The 25,994-nt window shown below is 32.2% G+C and overlaps 1 protein-coding gene across 4 annotated transcripts in view; it reads right to left on the reverse strand.

The window, feature by feature from the left end:
• Window positions 1-25,994, reverse strand: part of LOC122565940 (tyramine receptor 1-like) — a 99,741-nt gene that overhangs the window by 48,266 nt on the left and 25,481 nt on the right. Inside the window, exons 1-2 of one of the 4 annotated variants that reach the window (XM_043722515.1) lie at window positions 23,576-23,849; window positions 1,371-1,484 (exon numbers count right to left, since the gene is read on the reverse strand). The exons of 1 other annotated variant lie outside the window; for it this stretch is intronic. The gene's annotated coding sequence lies outside the window, so the exon portion shown is untranslated. Of the gene's footprint in view, window positions 1-1,370; window positions 1,485-23,575; window positions 23,850-25,994 lie in introns of those variants that run through there. 2 more of the 4 variants (XM_043722505.1, XM_043722531.1) reach the window with 2 other exon arrangements.

Genomic DNA, 25,994 nt, shown 5'->3' on the forward strand with positions numbered 1-25,994 from the left:
TAGTATATATGTATACAGTTATTCCTCTATACATCTCATTAAATGTATCGTATGCTGTGTATTTAATAAAATGTAAGAGGAATTAGTTATTTGGTTTCGCTTCAATTTTCGTTGGATCATCAAATTGGATGAATAAAGAAACTATCTAAGCTTAACTTCCATAAAATATATGATTTGTCCACATCTCTCAGGCCGAAATTTCAAATAATATCAAAAGAAAAATTAAAAGTGTAAAGAATTTAATTAAATTTTATTGGAATTCTCCTTCTTATAATGAAATTTTTTTTACTGAATATTTTGCTCATTTTCGAAGCGAATGAAAATGATTCTTCTTTTTATTTCAATAAATTTTCGATAAGTACTATTATACATGTATATTAAACATATGTATTATTACATATAATAATAAAAATTATACGCGTTGGCGTATCTGATTTAATAGTAAGTATTAAACAAATTTTCTGTCATTTGATTTTAATAGAATATTCTAGCTCGTATAATTTCACATGAAAATAAAATTGTACTAAAAGATATTTTATTTAATTTTTATTGCAGTAAAATGTTCGAATAATATTTAATATTGTTGACTGTCGAGTAAATGTTTCATTTGATAAAACAGTCGAATATTTGTGTTACAAGTAAAACATATGCATCAAGTTGTTTATGAAATAATATGAGCTCGAATATGAAACCGCAATTGTTGGAAACAGCAAATTCAAATAAAGGAGTACGTATCGTCACGAGGACAGACAAAGGATTCAGTTACGTTTAAAAATCAGATTTATTCGAATGAATTTCTCTTTGATGATTATTCCTCGTCAATTATCCGTTATGGTTGGTTTCGCCATAAATAACAGTATGATTTGTTTATGCCATGCGTTAATATACCATAAAATTTTATTAGTATATAATAAGTATTAGTCAGAAAAAGTACTATTCTTAATTTAATTCACACTCTAAAGTCAACATTTTATTTTGTCGAAAGTTGCTTCGTGACTACATTCATTTTTTTATTATTAATCTTCTGTCCCATGTTGCACTAATGTATTAAAGCCGTGGATACCATCTATCCTTGTATCAAAAATCCATTAGTCGATACTTTTCTGAACATTCATATGTTTTGAATTTCTATATACATTTCCGCTTCCCTTCCCCTTTTTTTAGATTATGATTCTGGACAATTTACTTTATCCAACGATTTAAATTTACGTTTTTCGAGGAAGCTATGCTTATAAAGAACTGTTCTTATTTTCGAACATAAAGGAAGTTGGTGGAAAAAAAGATTTCCTTCCTCGTAGCACGGTCTTGGTACCTCATCCCTCGTACCCTGGTAGCCTCGCTTTACTATGCAGTATAAAACATCAACTTACCATTCTCGATTATCACCCTGCTGTCTTAAAGTGGCTTCTGTTTTGCAAGCATTACCCCGGATCCGAAGAAAAAAGTGAACCGTTACTTGAAAGCTTCTCTTCAAGTTGGTACACCTATACATGTAAATAATTCACGAAATTACATTCATGGCTGTATGTAGCCGCTTCAATTTTAGCTGCACGATATTTCGCAAAGTATACTTTTTTATCTTTGCTGTTACACTTTTATTTACCGAACGATCTTAATATACTATAAAATTCTCCAGATACTAAATATAATAATCAATTATCATTGACTAAAATTATGTTTGATTAATAAGCTCTTTATACAGAAATATTATTTTCTATTTTTGATTCCTTTTTCATGTACATTCAGAGTCCTGTACAAATTTATTATCCAACCTACTATTATCTTATATATTCAATAATTCAAACATTTGACCATCATCGATCCTCTGTATAAATTTGACATGTTAAGATGAATCTACGAAAGTAAAATATCTTGCAGATTGCTTCAGCATTTGTGAAAGACACGAACAATTTTATACTTGAATGTATATTGGTCTAATGTAGTGTCAGTTTGATAAATTTATTATAAAATAAATTAATTTTAAAAAATGGAAGGTGAAAGATAAAATAAAGGAATGATGTAGTCTATCTATGTAATTTCATCTCGTTTGATGTATTAAGAAGAATAATTATCGAATTGACAATCAGAATTCTCAACGATATTAGTTTACTAGTTAGTACAATCAGAGCATAATATTTAAATGAGAAATAAACTGTACCTATATCAAAAGAAAAGCAAAATTTCCATCTTCAAATAATAACAAGGATGTCTTGCATATGAATTGGTCAATTTCCATAATACGACTCGTTTCTATTTAATTCTCAATGTGGTGTGCGCTATATGAAAGGGTCAAGCGAAGACTGTTTAGCATGTTACAATATCGATCTAGATCAAGAGGCTAACGCGTGTTTGATAAAAAAAAAAAAAAAAATAGAGTTATAAATGTTGCTTGAAAATATTTAAAAGCAATTCGACATGTACTTGTCATTTTTAAGAAAAACGAATGTTGCACGGTTTGCACTTGATATTCTGTGAGAGTTTATGCACGCAGTTTCTAAACAATTCCTTTAAGACGCGAGTATTGATAAAACGTCAATTTGTATACGAACGTCATGAACAGAAAAGAACTGTGATAGAAAAGATATTCGATGCACACATACAATACGTGATATTCGGTTAGAGTGTGTTTAGTGTACGATAAACGAGAATGTAGTAAAGTAGAACGAAATCGAGAAAGGTCAATTGAACGACCTGGAACATTTAACATCCCCTTCGATAATATTTCCTTCCTTTCTTACAACAACTGGATTTAGAAAAATTTAATCTCTCTCTTATATCGGTGTATTATCGATGTTCTATTATCTATATATACTGTACATTACATATATGTATTTAATACATTACGATGGAACGAAGAAAAGGAGATATAAAGCATCGATTATAAAAATTCTGCAGGTTGCTATTCAAACGACATATTTAAAAAATAATCATTTGGATAATATACATTATCTTTGTGAGATTATTTGTTATTTCGTTTGAATAATTTAATTAACTCAGATACGAAGTTAGAATGAAGTTACTTTCTCTATGTTATCCATATCCAATTTCGAAGACTCATTCGATGTTAAAAATGCACTTTAACTTTATCGTTCTATCATTTCGCAGAAAGTGCAGTGAAACTTACTAATCCAATCTTGTTAAAATCACATTGTGGGACATATTCTGGGAAGAAATTCTCTAACTCGACATCCGGCGTGAAGAAAGTCAATTTGAGATATGTTGCGGTAAGCGTCAATGCGCGGGTACGATCTATGCGGAATTATACATCATTAAACCGAACATCTCTGACTAAACAGAGCCAATCGCTTGAATGGGAGAGAATCGCAACGGTTGCAACAGGAGGCCTTCGCCGGCGGGAGCTACACTAGAAATCGCTTTGCGTCTTCCAGCTGGAAAATGCTGAGCCGGTAAAGGAGCCACCCACTGTGTAACATTGAACAGGAAATTCGTAACAGCCTCGGGATGTCGCGCATGCAGAACACACGGTATATATGATAAATATGTACTCGTGTTTTGTCAAGTAAAAGCTATCTTTTCAAATATTACCAGGCTGAAGAGTCGACAGATTCACGGTTTCCTGAAATGCGAATATCTCAGCCGTGGGCATCGTATTCGAGTGGAAATCCGCTGCTTTTGAGGTAGCGTTTTGAAGGACGCGCGAGTCAAATAGGTAACCACCGTGAAACGTCTAATTCATACTCAAACGTCCGCCAATCGCGAGATTTCACATCTGACGCTGCTCCATCACGCGTTATTTTGAAACAATTCGAATTCGCTCTCGCGATCTTCGCACGTGATACGATTTTTCAATGCGTAGCTTGCTCCTCTCGACGTACCAATCGTTGCATTCGAGGAATCTCTGGATTAGTGTACAAATACTTTTCGTACAGTATATTTTTTTTTTTTTTTTTTGCCAACTCAGAGTAGAGAAGATATAAACTGGAAAAATATTTCCAAAGTGCGGTTTATATCATAGTACCAGTTTTAGTTTGATATTCTTCCTTGCGGTATATATATATAGTAGACAGTGTATACAATATATGTACGTATGGGAAAATAAATGGAAAAATAATATTGTAGATCGATAAAAATCTCATATAGACCAGCCACGGTAGAGTCGTACAGTGTGCCAGACGTGCTTCGCCTTTAAAATCGAATAATACTATTATTATAGATTTGGACAGGTTTGCGAAGTCTTAGATAAAACAAAACCTAACATGTAAATATTCTGTATAACATTACTGATTTATTTATTGATTTTCTACACATTTTTAAACAGAGATGATAGAGATAGCGTAATAGGTACCAGTAGAACTCCATTTGTGTGAACTCGTCGAGGAACAAACAGTTTGTGGAATTGGAGTTCATACATATAATAATAGGAGTTCACCGATTCTCCCTGCTATCTATGATTTCTCATTCAAATAATAGGAGTTCGTGTTCAGATAAGTGGATTCAATTGGCAGGAGTTTAGTTAATCGGACACTAACTAAAATTTCGTACTAATGAATAGAATTCAGATACACGGTGTTCTACCGTAATCGATAATAACGATACAAGACAATCGATGATCTTATTATCTATAATCGTGTTTCTTTAATACGAAAATGTTCTATGAAATTAAGAGCCTGATTGCACGAATGCAAAAACCGATATCTCTAAGAGATGAGAGAGAAGACTCTAACCACAAATATATTGACCCAGAAGATATTCGTGGGAAGAAAGTTTGTTCTGATTCCTGTATCTTGGATTATTTGGTGATTCGTATTCCCGCGTTTGTATGATCAATCAAATGACGAATGATTAATTAGCCGCATAATGCGAAGAGCTGAATTGCGTGATTGAAAGAGTCATATTTGCGCGCGAATCTATCTGTATGCATAGTAAATGGTGGGAAAATGTGCCATTAATACCATCTGCGATAGTATTTCGTAATACTTATGATAATATTTCATATCATTTACATGAAACAATTACCGAAGTCCTGAACAAAATGAAATTAAGCTTATTCTATCTCATGATGAATATTTTCCATTTCATGTCCATCAGGATTCGTAATTATCGTGCAACCGTCGTTTTCTATAACATTTTCACTTTAGAGGAACTTTTAATTACAACTACTATTAATGTAGGACCACGTCACAGTTCTTGCAATTTATTTTTAAACTAAAAAAACATTCGTTGCTATTCAAAACATGTTGCTTTATTGCGAAAATTAATGAAGAAATAAATACTTGTTCAAACCACAACGATCGAAGTTAATGAAACTGGTTGCTTTAAAAAAGCGAACTAATAAAAAGAACAAATATAATAAAAATACAAAACCACGAACACTCTTACCAATTAACAAAATATATATCAGTTCGAAACATTAGATAGCAAAATTTGAGAATCGATATAGACTGTAGGAGCTGAGGATTTCAGGTTTCACAGAAAATTTCACCTCATTGCCAAACTTCTATTCATACTTGGGCATTAAGGGGAGTATCGTTCGTTCGTTCTCTAAAGAAGAGCAGGCCAAAGGTACAATGTAAGGGAGGTGGAGTTATTTTCAGAAAACGTTGGTAGTTTCAATCAGCATCATTTGAAGCGGAAGGCATTAGACTCCCTCTCATAGACTGCTAAGGAACGAGACGCAGAAATGGAAACAAACAATAGCATTTCATAGAGTTTACGTAACATGTTGGATGCATTTCAAGTCTGCATTCGAATTCAGAAGCATTTCTATTCACCTTTGACATTTATCTATGTCAATATCGAAAATAACAATTTCGGGGATATATTTGTCAGGAAACTCTGAAAATGAATATGTATATTCAACCTTGTTTTTCAAGGTCCAGACGATATTAATCGTACCAGAGCCATTTCTGATGTTATGTTACTATTATGTTATTGTTGCATGTTATTTTACTATTTTATTAGTTCCATTTTGTTATTTCACTACTTCAGAACACGAGTTTACTCTTACGCCTGAATGCATGGCAGCGTAAACGAGAAATAACATTTGATGAAATACGTTGAATAAATTCAGGCATAATCTAAGAATCTCACCTTTAGAAAAATATACATCCACTAAATATTAAAGTTAATAATTCTGGTAAATTTAATACGTTCTATTACATCGCTTTAACTGATCCTTCCGACATGCGATTGCTTTAGATATACAATAGACTATACTTGTCATTTCATGATACACTCGCTGTCACTTCCAGGTCGAACACTCCCGTCGATCATGTCACGTGGTGCAATTTCGTCTCGTTTTGAACAAGTTTACATTCCGTTAACTTTACACTACGGAGATGAAGAACAAAAGCGGAAGATATCGACAGCAGAAAATTGTTCTAAAGAATAAACGCAAAAAACGAATGGCAAAATATTTACACGTTTCTACCATGAAACGTCGCGTATATATTTTTAAAATTTCACAGAAATTCTTGACCCGCTCATGTAAGTGATACTTTAAAAGATTAATGGAATTAATAGGAATAAAAAGATATTTTTTTGGCAAGCACCTTACGGTTAATATTAAGTTTAGTTTCTATAGCTGAATTCTTGATTCATTGTTTATTAGAATGTCTCACTTACAATATAACGTAATTCATATAATAGTTATTTAAATTTATAGCGTTTAATATCAATTATTATTAACCATTTCCGATAATAGAAATTAATAGGTTCGTTGATCACTGCATTGTTTCACATTTAGTCATATAATTTCACTAGAATTATATTGTTTCACAAAATATCTCATTTTAGAAATCACCAAATATTGAATCATTATACAGATGTCCGTTATTACGTATCTATCTATTGTAGCTGAAAATTCACAATTGATTTTCTTCACAAGATTTCACAAGATTTTTCGCTGACACGTGTATTCATACATTCGAACTTCTTTCTTTGCTATCACAAAAATATCAGAAACTACAATTTCAAAATCAAATTAAACGATATAGACATATTTTCTTGTATGATATATAATATACAATATAACATGTATATACGAGAAAGTAAATGGAATAAAACGATATTGCAGATTGGTACAAATATCATATAGGCCGGCCACAGTAGAATAGTCCAGTCTTTGTCAGACGTGCTTCGACTTTAAACCGAATATTGCCATTATTATAAATTTCATATTGTACTTATGTCACAATCCAAATTAACGATGAATATAAAAATAACATTAAATTACTAAAATTAATTCAGTGCAAAATTTATGCTTTTCTGCAACAGAGAAATAATTTTTTGAATTTTTCTCATATATGCGTCGTTTACCATTTAAAACCGTAAAGAATCACGCGTCTCGAAATATTATTATTGTATTATTCATTTTATAACAAAAATTATACGCAGACTGAAGAAGAAGTCGTATTTGAGTTGGACAAATTAAAAGTAAAGCAGAATGTGGAAACAAGTCCTTTGTCAAACAAACTCCTGCAGGTTTAATTTATTTCAATTTGCTTGTGCAAGGTGAGTGCGTTGCGTAATTAAGCTCGTAATGCACAGTAACGCGGAACCACGTGCTCTCTCTCCGATTAATTTCTTCATTAATTTAACACGAGAATGCGTAGCAAATTAAGGAGATCTTGATTTTTTTCATAGAAGCTTTGCACAGCGGTTCCACGAGAAACTTTTCTTCTTCTACATGAACTTGGAAATGACCATGTGCTTTAAATAACGCGTTTAATTCGTTTCTACTTCCTTATTTCTATTTCTCTCGTACTGAAAGAATTCAGAATTTTTAATAGAATTTAATCAAACAAATCGGTAGGTTAAACGTTTGGTATCTAAATGCCAAACTTTGGTATAACATCAATTTCTCAACACACACGTAGTATTCTTTATTATCTTTTGTTATGATGGTTCTTCTCAAACAATTTACTTTCAAAGTGAAGACCATACAGGAAGAATACAAGTCATAGTCATTCACATGTGTGAAGCATAACGTATATGTTATGTATGTATATATTCATATGTTCTTGTCATGTTTCATATCATCAAACTTATATGGAAACATCTTCCAGCTGTTGCGGCTGTGATTTAACTACTTACGTTTATTAAGTATTACTGTAAGAAGACATACACGTGCATATGTGTAGAAAATTACATTATACAGCAGAGAATATCGACGTTTAGCATTTATATCGATCGAAAAGTGTACAGGGGAAGAATACGATAAATCAAATTTTCTATTTTTTATGGGAGAACGAGTTTAAAACGGGTTTAGAATTCAGCACGTTTGAAGATATTAAGATATTATTTGTATTTATTTGTAATTATTTTATATTTTTAGACTTAAAGTAGAAGAATTAATAAAAGTGCACTTGTCATGTTTTTTCTGTGATTTTAAGGTAGGAATTTTGAAACACGGAAAAGGATCAATAATTCCTCTAATTTTATTTTCTGTTTTATCCTCTCGCTGAATCTCATATCTTTTTATAACAATATCGAAGAAGATAGTTGCCAAACTATTGGCATTGTGTTATCGCGTCGTAAAATTCTAGGAAAGGTAGGAAAGTTAGAGAGTGGAAATAAGATCTTGAATTGTAAGTATTCTCAATCAGCGTAGATTTAGAAACTCGTGCGAGATAAGTTGCAGCTGTTGAAAGTGTTCGACGTTCTATTGATCAAACTTTGGTAACATAGGTACTTCCGAAATCTAATTTATCAAGTATTTAATTATCATCTATTTCTGCTAGCCTACAATTGAACTCGACTAAAGCTTGACGTATATTGCTTGATATATTTCGCAGTACGCGTTTTAGGAAACTGTTATACAATCGTATTAATAAATATTTGATAAATATTTAACATATCGACTGATTTAATAAATAGTTAACATATCGATAAATAATTTGAATCAAGAAGTGTATATTATCAGGTGATATAATTTAATATCATCATAATGAGTAAACGAATTAAGAAATTGATAAGTTTCTAGACACGTGCTTGTATTGCAAACAAATATCGTAATTATGTAATTACACTCTTGACCTATCAGCGACAATTTTCTTCTCGTCGATAAACTGAACTGTGTGAAGAACTAGGACACCAAAATTAGTCGTTGCTTTGCTCGACTAAATTATCCACCGATTTCTTCTTTCCCGATTTAAATACAGTAATATTCAATGAAAGGATTCTATTTGTACTTCCAAAGTGGCTATGTTTTGCTCTGACGTCTTTGCTCCGTGATCAAGTATTCATGCGCCTGCAACTTAAACGGTAGAGTTACAATTGAGAAGAGATTGTTGGACACAAACCCAATTGCAAGAGATATTCAGTCAGAAATATTTTTTCGCAACCAACTCGTAAATAATATAACATCGTCAAAATCCAATCAGTTAATCAAAGAAGACTCGTTGCAAGAATATTTCGAACACGAATGTTCTTTCGAAATCGACTGATCAGAGATATTATTATAACAATACGTATATTTTTTTATTAATTATATAATTAATCTTCTATAATATACGGATATTTCTTTTTTTAATTTTAACATCTTCCATTACATTCACAATATATTTCACGTTTCATACTTGAATGAAAACGTTGAAAATGACAGAATTACTTCCATGGCCATGTTCGGGTTAGATATCTCTTCGGTTAACAGATTCAATTTATTATCAATAAATCGTGTTCTACTGATTGATGCAATCGTCGTTTTCGCTCTGATAATCGGTTTGTCCGGGACGGCGCCGCATATCTGGTGGAACATAAATCGCATTCCTAATGACCAGGCCCGTATCGCTAATGCTGCTTCACGTGCATCATCCTTTTAAATCTTCCTCGCGATGCAGTTAACAACGGCAATTTATTATCATCGTCGTGATCGTTACGCTTTAAGTTTATGAGAGCAACAACGCGCCGTGATAACTTTCCCCGAATATTTGTGAAATATACGCTTGATAACGTATTTCAAGAATAACGTGCAACAATATTACATCTTTTATCCGAAATGTAGAAAATTGCAACTAATTTGCACTGAAATGTAAAGTTCATATTACACGTACGTGTTGATAAGGAAAACGTTTTAAAATTAGAAAATCGTGCTTCGATGTTGAATCACACGTAAACTAAGACTATTTTTAATGATTTGAAAAATAATTTCAGTGTCGTCGAAAGTTTTGCTGAACTCATAACGTTACCTTAAAATATCGATTATTATAGTCAGCATTCACCCGAAACAAATTTTCTGTATCTGATTTATTTATTTTATTTACTTTGACGAAGAAAAATTTCCACAACACCGAATGATGAAAAACCTATGATATTGATTTAACATATCGGCTGTGGTAATATCCATTCGTGTAAAATAAATCTCGTTTATCTGAGTTAACGGTTGCTTGATTTTCGTGTATTTTGTATTTATACACGTGTAACAAACTAAAACATAATATACGAACGAATTTTATAATATATATGAATAAATTTTCAACATAAAACGTTACAGATAAAACTGTAGTGAATTCTGAGTTACTAAAGCAGAGTAAGAAATCATTAAAGTTTATGTATCATAATATTACAACACGTCACTGCATTAAGGAAGTACGTGCATCTTTAAATGCGAACATGTTCATTTTGTGCATATTATAAGGGGGTTTTAAATATTTTATCTTCTGAAATATTCAATGTTCTCCGTAACTGATCCCAAACGTTTCGTGTCTCTGAAAATTTCTTCCCAAGACTTCCTTGGAAATTCGTTTCTTTCTAGCAGGACATGGAACATTCCAATCACGTCGCTGGTCTTTTAATTATGCAACAAAGGAAAAAGTTGTCGCACAAAAACTACGTTTTCCTTGGCAAAATGACTAGTGGATATTTACATTAAATTTTACGCGACTCTAGGATGATGTTAATTACCAGCGAGACTGACCTAAACTGAAATGTTCTAAAAATTTTGCAAGCTTTTAAGTTCTCCGTATAACCTCTCTGAAAAAGGACATTGTCCTCTCGCAAAACATCATCGTACATCACCAAGTATGTACATGTTTTCGATAGAATTTTTTATCTTTCAAAAACATATTTTACACGCTCTTTCTAAGTTTCAAACTATTACTCATCATAAAACATCCAGTTTCATAGAAAGAAAGATAGATGATAAAACACGTTTACCTCGCGATATTTACACCAGCTACATAAACTAGCGGCGAACATTTCTCGTCAAACTATGAAAAAGTACATTATATAGGCAAATAAATTGCACAGAAGAAACGATAAATTATTTTCCGTTCGGACAAGCTTCCAATCGATAGACGCGGCAATTAGTTGCCGAGTCGTTTTGTTTCTCAACTTCGATAGAACTTGTATCAAGAATTTCGATACAGCGAACGGAAATACTTCGTATTACGAGAGATTAGTCCGCAGTAATTCGATTGTCGTTTATTTACGTCCACTTAAGACCACGTGCCTGAAATCACCGTGAAACGCTTTCAAGAATCAATCTTTGCTCGCAACCATAAAAGGACATAAAATAGTAAAGACGAGGTCTCTAATTTACAATGTTCTGATTGAATTTTTAAGAAACGATAGAAAAATGATTCGTTCCATCGGTCGACTGTGACGCGCGAGCTTGGATCATTCGAACGTATCGATAATTTTTCAATTTATCTTAATCTATGTATGTTGAAATAATTACTTCAAGAAAAACTCTACACCTTTCCTTTTGTATACCGGTGACCTCGACACCGCTGTTACGAAGAAAACAAAATTTAGTGAAGCAAAAAAATTAGAAACAAGAAGAGGTCCATATTATTGTGCCCTTGAATATATATTTTGTTTTGGATTACAGATAGATTTCTATTGCTGTTTCTTGTATCCTTCAGCTAGAGCTACACACCAAGGTTAACTTTTTTGGTAATGTCCTTTGCTATAAATGTATGAACGTGCTTCCTATCATATTCTATTGTATTGTAACACTGAAAGAGTGAGGATCTGGATCAGCATACACTATACTTGTACGTATACTTATATCTATACTTATTTCAATATATTTTTCTGTTACAAATTCATCCACTCGTTCCTCTATCAGTCAGCCTCATGAATATATAATTAATGCATATACGGTTGCAAATAAGTTTAGTGCAAATTACGAACGTTCGAGTTTCATTTCGTGTTTTCTTATACATAATTTATCTTCCGTTGCATACGAAAGCATATGACTACATGGGAAGAAAACTATGTACATGCATAGAACACGATAAGGCAAGGAAACAGTTTTAATGTACAGTATGTTGCTAGTTAATCCTGTGTTATTATAAATTAAGTTATGCGTGAATTATAATGCGTGAATATATATAAATATATATTATATATAATTCATTCCGTATATGAAAACGTTATTAACTTACAATTTTCAAAATTTTGACAACAAATTTGTTTTCTATCTACAATATTTAATAAGTAGCATTGGGAGAAGTGACTAAGTTTTAGGACGATAGCGGGTTTTAAAAATCAGGTTTTCTCAAGATTGACGCAATAAAGAGACACAAGCTGTTTCATTTTAACTTACAATTTTCAAAATTTTGGCAACAAATTTATTTTCTATCTACAATATTTAATAAGTAGCATTGGGAGAAGTGACTAAGTTTTAGGACGATAGCGGGTTTTAAAAATCAGGTTTTCTCAAGATTGACGCAATAAAGAGACACAAGCTGTTTCATTTTAAACAGCAGCATCGACTGTGCTCGCGTTTTAATGTGTCTCTAGGAGGATACATACCGTCTTTATTTCAAGGAACGTGGAACAGTACAAAGCAAGATTGCATTGTGAGTTACTGAACTCGGACGAAACCTTAAATATTTTCTTAGGAAAGTTAGAGTCTTTCACGCGTGAAAATTGGATACCCCGACATTCTGATGGAAACAAAGTCGTTCTCTTCTCATCCTGAGTAATTTTATATGCAATGAAAATCTTTCAACGCGTCTTTCAGTAACGATAGGAATTCTTACGTTTGTGACATGCGTTCTTAATTGAATAATAAAGTGAACACTTGCTTCAACCAGTACATAGTAAGAAGCATTAAAAGCAACAAAGATATAGTTGCATGAAATAAAAACACAGCGGACGGCTAATTTTATGCGAAGCCGGATTATGTTAAACTAATCCGTAGCAATGTAATCAAAGGGAAGCGAGATAAAAGAAACGCGCAATTCGTCCGGCTAGGGCTGATGCGATTCGCTAATTTTACGCAATGAGAAGCTCGTATATTTCGTTTTCATCCTGTGTAATAAATGGAAGGCTTCGAGCCAGCTATGTCACAAATTATAATGAACTACCTAAAGACCCGTAATTATCACTTATCATCGTGGGTTGTTAATTCTCACTGTGAGATAACGATTTTTATATGAAATCCCAAGGAAGCTAATTAATTTGTACAAGATTTATTCATTTTTTTCGTTTATTTATCTACTTTTTTTTTAGAATACGTTTGTATTAAAAAAAGATGCTTGTCGTTCTCTTATTGATATAATTTCGCACAAAGGAATACTTTTGGGTGTCTAATGATATACAAATTTACAGAAGAAAAAGAAAGAAAGAAAAAATTACAAGGGTTCAATTCTTATCCATCTTAGTATACAAGATTTTATATTTTCCAGTAAAAAAGATAAACCATGATACGTAACTCTATATTATAGATTGGTGTGTTATATTTTAGAAAGAATAAAAGAAAAGGAAAGAAAACAGAAAGCTTTTCATTATTTTGAATGTTTTCATGATAAAACTTAGACTGTACAGGTACATATTTATTCCATTCACACCTTTGCAATAACAATGTCTTCTTTGTATTTTTATTTATACACTGTACATTATTGTTTTATAAATTCTTTCTATTGTTTCTAATAAAGAAAAAAATTGAAGGTATTCTTTGATACCTAAAATACTCGCTGATGCATTATTTATGCATATGCATAAAAACGCTTTCTTTTACAGAAATTAATCTAAAATACCGAGAACCTAAGAAATGAAATAATAGTGAAACTTATGTTTATTCATCTTGTGCTCCCAGGCGTCCTATAATGAACATCTAAATATAAAAATATACATATTTATCCCATACACCTCAACGTGTCGCGTGATCTTACTTTGTCTAAGTTGAAAATATTTTTAATGTACATGGAAACGGGACTATATGACAAAATATTTCCATTCCATTATTACTGTGTATTTTTTGTTTATTGATTACGTTGTATGAAACGACAGATAGTTTTAAGGTTTGTTCCTTCAACATAGGAAGTTTTTTAGTAAGTCTCTACGTAAATTTATATTAACAGATTAACTTTATTAAGTCTAATCGATTTTATCAAGATCATCGTCAAATGCATACGACATATTAACAAATTCTTTGGAATAAAAAGTGTAGTAACAATACGAACGAAATTTTTACTTATTAATTGTATGCATTCTGTGTATCTTTGACTAATCAAATTTCGCATAAATACACGACGATCCGTAATTCACTGATAATTCTAATTATTAATAATCTCTCTCTACTTCTATTTTTCCAGCTTTTAGAAGGCTAACAAATATTTTCACGTTAATCCAGCATAGTTACCACTCTGCTTCCTCTCTATTGCACAAGACTATTAATTAAAACTCCGCCCAATTACTATAAAACGTGAAAACTTTAATTAACTGCCAGAAATAAAGAAATAACGCATAACTAGATTTTAACAAACACGCGGGACAAAAGAAGAAATTGCACTTGCCCGAGTGAACGGGTGACCAGCTGCCGATACAATCTTCATTCGTGGAATATCGAAAGTATTAGACAGTCAAAGGATAGAAACGGGCCACGGTAGATGTTTCAAAGGCTTTTCTTCTCCTATTGAGAAATCGTTCGGTTGAAATCAACGATGCAGAAAGTAGTCAGCGTGCGTCCTATTCGCGTGGTTGTTTCGCGACCTGCCAACTGTTCCGTCGCCAATATCGATAGACTATTTCCCGTGTAGCTTTTCTACCGGAGATATCGCGCCGAATGAATCCGTGTCATCATCGAAATACAATAAACATCGGCTTACCGCACTTCTAATGTCAATAAGGGAAATTCGCTCGACACACCCCCGAGTCAACGAGACTCTCAAGTCAAATAGCTTCGCTGAACAAGCTTCGAGTGTGCCAGTTTAATTACTACATTTGATCCAGACTCGATCCGCATGATAATGGTAATTGTAATTAGAAAGTTGTAATTGTCGACTGCTTTGATGAAATTGTTGCCTACGAATGTACGGAGTACATGGGATTGTTCATTGAAACGAATTGTTTTATTTGAAATTATATCATCTCAGTTATACATATTACAATTGAAATTGATTTAATTTAAATTTTTTAATTAAAATACAAATTGATATCGGCAATTGTTTTTAAAACTCCTTTTTCTGTCAGGTACATTGAAACTAAATTTTTTATAAGACTTTAAATTTACAACAGAACAGTCCGACTCTATACATTTTATTATTTTAGCATTCGAATAATATAACATCTAGGCAAATATAGATAGACTTGTATTTTAAAAAAACCTGTATCAAATCTTTGCTATTCTTTTTGCGTTCTCTCTTCTCTGTTGTATGTTGTGTAGAATTGTAAAAATTGTTTAGCAAAATAAATACAGCGGATTAAATAAATTATAGGAATTGCGATGTCTCGAAATAAAATACGTGGTCGAATAAATTTGCAATAGGGTAGCTAGTAATTTGCGATTTGCACCCTCCACTTTGTGTCGTTGCCACGGACGCCGGTGCACCGTATAATCCAACCAGTACACGTACAACAACTTATGTAGTTCCATTGTACGTCATCTTAATTGGTCACCTCAACTGTTCGCTGTTCACTCGTCGAATCTCGCTTTCGCCTACTCGAATTTAGATTCATACGCTGTACACGACTTACGTATACTCTGAACAGAATATAACGTAGTTCCGTACTAAATATTCTACTCTACTCAATGTGACATAGCTCTCGTATAGGCTATTACAAGTTTCCTTTTACGAGCTGACTTTAAACAGTGGCGACAAATATTATTGTAATAAATTGATATTGATAAACAATTTTCCCAAATGATAGAATATTTCGAAGATGAAATTAATTTGCATGTTAAAATTGTTCGCTTGTTTGTAGTACTTTTTTATTTGGAAAAGTAGTTTATTGTCAAGTAACTGCAATATATGTATGTAAAACATACAAACAAACGAGAAACCAATTATTTTCAAAACGTAACAAATTATTTATTTTATTCGTTATATAACGCGTGTAATAATATAGAAAAAGCAATAGCTACAAATGATCAAATCAAGAAGCACGAGAAGATAATAAAATAAAATATAGCTTATTCGTGAGTGTTTATTCGTACATGCGTAGGACTCTTTCGCTCAATTGAACTAACACTATTAGCGATATTTTATACGCCGCAAATTCCAGCTTACAAGTTGCTAATATTAATAAATTCTCTTTCATAGTAGTAGCGATTTTGTCAACGAAACAGGTGAAATTTTATAAGTCGATTTTATGAATTAGAACATGAATTTTTTCCACGTTTCGATGTCTAGAATCAACGTCATAAATATTCTGGAACACCGTATAGATATTGTCGAATGATAGTAGAAATATAGAAGAAAATTTGTCAGCTTATTCATTGCATCGTATGCAGGTATCAATGTATTTCCAACGTAAAACTAAATTGTTAACAATTTAAAAAATAAGCCTTCAACGACATTTTTGTGCATGAACCTTTCTCATTCTTTTGATGCTTAGAATAACATCGTGTATAAATATCGCCCGCATAATAATTAATTATATAAATAATTCGAAAATAAAGTGCCTTAAAGAGAAGCGATATCCTCGATTTTTCATTACAACAATTTCATTTATATCAATGAACACAGTTAACAAAATCATTACCCCTAATTGAAATGTTATTTCATTGAAATATCGTTCCCGTCAACGTTTACATAGCATTGGGCCCTGTTTTCCAGAAATAAATCTTTCACTCAAAAAATATTGCCACTGTATTAAAATTAGCCACTATAAATCTTCGAAATCGTTTGACGCGTCTATCGAGCTAGTAGCAGCGATGATTAAACGCTTGCCGATTCTTCCAATTGAATCATAACCAATTTTCGCTATTTCCTCGAATAGATTTTCGCTAGCAGAAGCGAACGACATGTTGCAGCTGTACGCGTGCCCGGTCAAAAATGTTTGTTCTACCAAACCGGTGACGATCGAACTCCTATATGGCCCGAGTGAAACATTACCGACATCGTCGCTACGTAGAAATATATACGGTTTCTGTGGGAGCATTAGAGCTAGTAAACTACCCGCAACGAGCAATAACTTTCCTCGACCACGCGTAATGGCCATAAAAACCGGCGCCGTTCCACCACGAATGAGATTTGCAAAATAATTCGCATGGATCTTAACCGCTAAAAACTACAATGTTCTCGGCTACCGTTCTTCGCAAAGTTTTGTCACAATGTGCCAAAAATTGTACTCAGAACGCGGGATACTTTTGTAGCGTGTGAAATAGGTAGACGTATGTACGTCACGCAGTACGATATGTACAATGGAATGCTTGGCACAATGTTTTTGAAGATGAAAGAAGATTAATTGTTGCATAAAATTATTTATCATGTACGAAATCCATGAAGGGAGTACACAACGGATGGCAGGGCGTTCTTAAATTTGAATGAAGATTAATTATTGTATGATCACTTACACATTTCTGCTCATACGTATCAGAACACGTATTGATATTGTGTATAACGTAACATGTGATTTAGCTTTACAGACAAAAGATTAATTGGTCAGAGTGTTGTTCTGGTACAAGATGAGAATTTTAAGTACGTGTGACTCAAATACGTAATCTCAATCTTCTGATCCAAATCTCATTAGAAAGTTTGATGTGAGTTATATACTATGTAAGGCAGAAGGAGTAATACCATCGGCAAGAGGAGATTCTATATGGAAAAATAAATAAAGAATATGATATGAAATTTTTCCGTTCGTTCGAATAAGAAGATTCTGTGAAGTATAACTATTTCGTAACGATTTTTTATTGATAATTTCAAAATCCTCAAAATAAAAGAAAAGTTATGAAAATTTGACAACACAGTTTGTAAGACAGTTTTCACCGATTCAGATCTGTCTGTAAAAACTATAATAAACGCATTTCAACCTTTGCTAGAGAAATAACGTGAAATCTTATTGCAAACGTGATTCTGTTTCAAATTGCGATTTTTGAAATAAAATTTTTATCTGAATTAAAAGATATTAAATTTTTTGCTCGATAATATAATTATACATGAAAGGAAATCAAATGAAGATAAAAAGGAATTCATAGCGGTTCTTTTTTTCTTTAGAAACAGATGTAATCAAGAAAAAGAAGGAGAAAATTATTTCATCACAACCTCCTCCTTTTACATTTCTCTAAACTTAAAAAAGAAAAAAGAAATACATACACACAATGCTTTGTTATTTAAAACTTTTATATTTTAATTGTATCTTTCGATATAACAATGGATATCGTAGAAATACTCAACTTTTTTACTGTATCAATTAATCGATTCTTAATATCTTACATTTTATGACGTATAGAATGTTTCAGAAATTTGGGATCAAGTAACTTAAAAAATGATAGTAAACACTGTTCACCTATCATTAGTTTCACATATATAAGACGTTCTGATCAGTAAAGTATTACCTGCCTCTGTCCGTACCATATGTTCAATATGACTCCCATTCATTTCAACACACCCTTCATCACGTTTCCTCATAGAACCATTATTAAAATATGATGCGAGAGTAAACTGAGGAATGATTCTACGCGCACATGGATGCTGTAATACAATAATAAAGTAACAAAGTATATTCTTTTGTTACTGTTACTGAATGACATTGGTATCATGCTTGATTTAACGATTTACTTGACAATTTGTATATGGACACAGGCAATAAAGCGTGTTATGCGGTTACAGCGTATTACTTGAAAACCTATTACAACTTCGAAATATCTGGTGATATTCAGACGTTTATTAAGACCTTTTTTTACTGCTTTTATGAATACTACACGCTGTCGAAGATTGATCCCAACTGTTTCGAACAACTTGTATAACTACTTTGTTATAATCGGTACATATGTATATTGGTATTTTATGTATATGAACTGTTTCGATCTTCTTCTCTGGAGATAGCGTCGAATCTTAAATTATCGATATTAAGCTCCAATTGTTTAAAGACACGTAAATTGAATTTTTTTTTTACTTAAGTATTCATTTCGCACGTAATATCGACGTATATACGTATAACAACTGCATCTAGTAAAAATAAACTAATATTATTCACGACCGTGATTATTTTATTTATTTCGCACATAATTTTTATCGATCGTATAACTGCATATAATAAATATAAATCAGCATATTTGTCATTATTAAAATTGTAAAATTTTAAACTATTCTTCAATATTCAATCAAAAAATGAGAGAACTAAAAAGTAAAAGAAACATCATATGTAATTTTTACGCCTTCCACCTCCCGGTACCTTTATCTTAATTAGTATGCACGGTTTCGAGCAACAAATAACGAGCTATTTACGTAACGCGTTAAAAACTACTTTAAGCATACGTCTACGCTACGCGCAAATACATACACGATATACATCATGTACAATTTACCTGAGTATCTCCTTTTCTTTTTATATAAATACGAAATTCGATGTCGATACGAATTTCTAATATCCAATCTCTCGTCGCGTCGTCCGTTCTTCTAACATATTATCGTTGGTGATAATTAATGTTCTAACTAATATACTATATTCGGCGAGAAATTTAATTAGAATTATTCCCGTTAACAAAATCCCAACCGATGGAGAACCAAGCACATGATCCGAACGAATTTGATATTGAAACTTTATGATTTATGCATTCCAGAGAATTTAATATCCGAGTTCCCCAGCGTTTCGTAAATTGATTTCGTTCACCTGTGCCCGTATTTTCCAAGAAATTGACGCTGTCGAAACTGTTAATAATAAACTATTACTAGGCGAACAATTATCGACAGTAAAGCGATTTCGGACTATGTAAACGAGGAATTTAACGCGAGGAAATGTAATGTGTAGTTGTGATTTGTAATATTCCCGATGCCTACAGGCATCATAAATTAGCATTCATCGCATTAAGTAATATTAGTATCCTGCTATGTACGTTCGTCTAGCAATAGATTCTAATAGATTAGAGATACGTAAACGAGCAAAGTCTGTTGAAAAGATACATTTGATGTATTTTGATATTTTGTAATTCATCATATAAAACGAGGTAACGTATTCGGAAATTTTCTTATTTAGAATACCTTACTTTCTCCTCCTAAACAACACTACTCATTCCTCGTTTAGCGTGCCCGGCAGAAAAATCTCGTTTTTGTTTCTTGTTGCATGCCCGCTTTATGTCGCCTAGCAGTCGCTCTAGTTTTTTTCCTCATTTTTATTGCTAATTACGAACGAGCTGTTTCAGGATTTGGGTCATCCACTCAACTTCTGCTTGTTAGGGCAGAGAGGAAGATGCACCATCGGATTCTGCCAGAATTCATCCATTTCCTTCTACTATTTTGCATTTCTCCGTCACATGTACCCTGCACTGTATTAAATTAAAATTATTTGCATATTTTATATTTAGGAACTGCCATGTGTCTTAAGATCGATGAAATTGTTTACTGAATAACAACGTAGCATTAGACAAAATGAATATTCAACAGATTATTCGACTTCGAACGATAGCACGAATATTTGATTTTGTTTAGGATATCTTTTCATCGCACTGGACTAAATATGGCAATAAAGATATTACCTGCATGGTAATGAAAGAATGGAATATTGTGTTAATCTTGTAGCAATAAAACGAGAACTTTTAAATCATGTGATATCGTAATCATCCCTTGACAAATACGAAGACGGTACCGATCGAAACAAATTCAAGATAGCCTAAAAGAATTAGAAAGGAAAAGACATTTTAAGAAAGGATTAAAGATTTTGTCGCAGTAGCTCATGAACAAATAGACAATATTCCATGAAATTCAATTGAATCTACTTTCGATTTGCCAGCTTCATCTTTCTAACATCCTCCGAAATATCTCTCGCGTGACCCTATCCTGTCCATCATGTTGAAATTGTTACAAATTCTTTCAAATGGCGAACAACCTCTCGCTGAAACCCTTTTCATCGAGAAGATTATTTGGTCCCATAAAAAGCAACCCGGGATTGTGAGGGTTAAGCCGCGTTTTCAAGGGCTGAAAGCAGCAGCCACGGTGGCACAGGTGCTCGTTACCGAGACGCGAACGCACCTTCCGGTTTTATTCCAAGGGATTCCGTGGGTGGGCAATTCAACTTTACGACCACCTGGTGCGAACTTCAAGAATATGCGATATAGCCGCACCTACCACCTACTTTTCGATTAAATGCCTGAAAGAACGACCTTTTCAGTCTTTACGGGACCAATAACATCGCAACGCATGGATATTAGAAGGTCCTGATTATTCCAACACAAGTAAAATCATCGAAGTTCAGTGAATAAGATTACTTTCTGCAAAATATTTCATGTACAATGTAGTTCCAGTAGGTCGTTCCAAGAAGTTTGCGTCTTCAACAATGTTGGTCCAATTTTGGATTGGTATTTTTGTTAACTTTATGGTTGGGAATTTTCTACAAGATTTACCTTCACGTTCTTTTTCTTCTACTATATTTCAATTTATAAAACGTCATACTTTTATTGAAAAATGTAATCGAATTGGTCAGTGCTATAATCCTCAATGTGTTTCGCAACATCGATCAATCTATTCGTGTTGCAAGTTCTTCGTGTTGATAAATGACTGTTCAAATATTTTTATGCCTTTTGCAGTGTACATGGTCGTAATAAATAAATATATTTTACAAATCTGTTTCAAAGCAATATAATTATGATACTGGTGTCGTATTGCTACACTATTTATATTATATTTTAAATATTTTTGTATAACATTAAAAGTATGTTCGTGAAATTTTCCATGAAAGTGTTGCAATATTTTCATGATACGTCAATTATATTGCTTTCGCCTACTATAGTTAAGACGTCGCGTCGTTTCGATTTCGACGACATTAGAATACTGTGTAAATACGACTACTAAATTTAAATTGAATCATGTGCTTGCACTTACACGATCTCCTTATAATAGAACGTTTGAAGAACAGAGTGTTCGGATAGTAAGGTACACATTCTGATAATAGATGTTCAGATAGGAGAGGTTATACGATATTCCCATTTTAAAAGATATTACCACGATAAATTTGAATTGAAGTGATAACATATTCAAGGTCCTAAAAAGCGCTTGTATAGGAAGATATACTATTATGAAATTTCTAAACTCAAAGTTTCGTAAATTCATCCAGTTCATGCGATTAGAATATCACATTATGCTCTGGTTCTATGCAACTTTTGAACGTAATTTAATACGCTATTACGGTCGGTGAATTATATCAATTAGTAGTTGCAGAGTGGTACCCGCGAGCTGATCATTATCCAGTTAATGATCAATAATGTAAAGATTAATCGGCAGATACATTGATTAACCCCATTCATCAAAAATGCGTAATTAACGAAATGCATTAGACTATTATAAATCATTTAGTAATTAAATAATGGAGACATTTACAATACATCTGACTATATATAAAAGTTCCATAGAGATAAAAGTTGTCGACGTTGTTATACAAATTGGAATAAAATTTAAAGATCTTAAGAAAAAACCAACGCCGATTTTACTTCTTATCATAATAAAATTAACAAGCAACTTCGAAATTCAGACTCGTTGTTTAAAAGCATTGCATTACTATCGTTTAGATATCATAAAAAACACAAAGACTTATGCTTGTTATAAACTATACATAGCAAGATACAAAATATTTGTATACCTTTTTTCACTGAATTTCATAATACTCGTATTTCCTAATCAGATATTTGTATACTTCCAACTTGTTTTATTTCATCTTTACAAGCTTCATTTCCTTTCTTCGTAAACTGATATTTTCAATCGAAACCATACGTTTCTCAGCAAGCACAACGATTTCATCTCGCAACTTCGATCAATTCTGTACTTTATGTTCACTTGCTACTAGCGGAATAGACACAAGACTAGTCGTAAACCCAATGTCAAGCGGTAGCAACTTTCAAATATCGACACTTCTTGAAACGGAACAACTTACTGACGTGTACAGCACCTTACAGGGTTTATGGTCACCATTACAGGAATATACATGCTCTAATATATCTAATAAAAAAAAATTTGGAATCATGTACCTAATTTTTAAAAAGCGGCATACAATAACCAATAATCTACCAGTATTTTTTAAAAAAGTTTTTTTAATTTTAAGAAAGCATAAAGAGATCTTGGTATAAGTGCACAAATCTCCCGAGGAAGAATTTTGAATTTTATGCAACTTGATTGAATTATATTCGGAAAATTCGATAATTTAAATAACGTGTGACACGATTAGTTTCGGCAGTCGAAATTCTACTTCTAAATGGTAGTGTATCTACATTTTTCGCGTAAAACATTACCTTTCATCGTGAAATGTTCCTCGTCCACTTTTGTACAACTTTTCCACAACAGGTTCATAAAAATTCTCAAGATTACGTTCGGTTTCTGCTTCGCCCACGAGTGTATCTACGTACATTGTTCGTCTCCATGTGTTTATGTTTGTTTCACAGAACGAAAATAAAAAAGTACGAAAGCGTATACGATAAAGATTTCACACATAGTATTGTCACAGGTGTTTCCGATGCGGTTTAGCGAATGGTTGAATTATTGACCAACTGAATAGAAACGAAAGAGATTCGCTTGGTATACTTGCCGAAGTTCTAAAGTGACTGGATGCCTGTTTCAAGAGAGCACGTAACAGACATTATCGTTTGCCAAATCCTCACAAGTCACGTATTCTCTACGACCAGTTGATAACGTAGCAGACAAAATTCTAACGGGAATTCGATTTCAATGACGCTTTGTACCACATTCGTATTCACGCAGTATAAATCTATGAACGTAGTTGTATTTCGCGTATTTTGTCGAGGCTGTACATTGTAGACGTAAATGTGCGTTACCAGATGTCGACTATCTATCGACAGATTTAAGAGATTATTTTTAGGCCGTTTGAAGTATAGCAGTAATGAAATCAGGTAAATGTATGATCTTTCGATCGTATAAATGAAAATATAAATCTATCTTTATTCGTGATACGTATTTTGATGTGTATCCTAAATAGATCTTGTCATTTTTTTATTCAGAGCTCAGCTTATAAATATTTCTCAAATATCAGTTGCATATGTAATATATTATCTTTTATAGATAAAAATAATTTATGTTATAAAAGTTTCTATACGTTTGATTTATATTTATACGATTTATAGTTTTATCTAAAAATTGAATATATTCCAATACGCGTTATATTCGAGCCATTTTGCTCATAAACTTGTTGATCATTCGATCATTGATTATTTTTATTTCAAATCGTCTGTAAGAAATTTGTCTGCATTTTCAATTAATTTCAGTTACTGTAATAATGATACGTAATATACGTGTAATTTCACCATTGCATAGCAAATTTTATTCACAAAGATGGCCTTCAGAGATAGTATCGTTGCAATTTTGTTATACTTTTTGTTTTAGGTTGTATCATTAGGTAATAGTACCACAAGGGCACGTAACTTGTATTATCATTCGCTAAATAGACAGAAGTCACGTATTTTCTGGTTATATAATGAGAATAGATAATGCAGCAGAAAAGGCAGAAATATAACGATTATTTTAATTCTTATCATTTTTATAACAATACTTAAAAGATATTAATCCTTTGGATTTTTGCCCATTATACCTATACTAATTGTAGGAATTAAAAAATATATAGCGATCTAAATATTTTCGAGAATTATTAACAAAAAATATATAAACGATTTTATCTTGAGTTCTGTGAATCATAAGAATAATATATTTCGCGCATTTTATTTTTACATAAAGTTCAGGATTAGAAAATATTGTTTTATTTGATAGATGAATTTTTGTATTTTGTATTTGGAGTTGTAACTGCTGTTGAATATTACCTATATATCGACAAATGGCATAGCTAAAAAGTTCCCTATATCTTTTATTACCAAACTTTTAATGTTGTAAAGTCAACTAGGTACTATTATGGTTATGCTATGAAATAACAATAATTGTTAAAAGCTAGCTTAAGTTTCTGAATGAGCTAGCTGCTATTGACACCAAGAGTATAATTCTCTAACAATACTTAATCTCAAACAGTATCTTGGAACATTTACTACAGCAATAATCTTATCTTTTAAATGAGATACCTGATGTACATCTGAATTAGGATTTATATTAAATAAAATATTGAAATTGGGTACACTAGAAATTAGGTACGCTAGTAATTAACTATTCTTTTAGTTTTAATATATACGATATACAAATACGCATACGTATATAATGAATCTTAAGACGAATCAGTTAGGTGATTCTTCTGAAAAAGAAGATTCAGAAAATGCCTACTCATCACGTAGCCTAAAAATATGTACAATTTATAGCCGGCTCTTTTATGTACACTATTAGTTTACTAATTATTGAAAATTCCAAAATTTATGACAATATAATATTTACTTTTTAATATTTATTTGTTTATCGAAGAATATCTATCTTTTGTAAAAATATATGTTTATAAAATATTTGTGAACATCTATTATTTGCGTCGGCCTGTACATATTTGACCTTCTAAGAAAGTTCCTTCCAATATGCTAAAGCAGTTTCTCAAGATATCAGACCGACTCTTAACTTAGCACTCTTCTTTGTCTGTTACGAGTTAAAGCTGAATCGCAGCATTCTTACGAGTTTAGAATCCTTGGCATTCTATGAACAAAAGGAAAATGCTACATCGAATTCAGCGTTAAATGTATTTTCTGTATCTTTTGCTATTATACTATCGATGAA

The sequence above is a fragment of the Bombus pyrosoma genome, linkage group LG1, assembly GCF_014825855.1.
Source record: "Bombus pyrosoma isolate SC7728 linkage group LG1, ASM1482585v1, whole genome shotgun sequence".
Classification (NCBI taxonomy): Eukaryota; Metazoa; Arthropoda; class Insecta; order Hymenoptera; family Apidae; genus Bombus; species Bombus pyrosoma.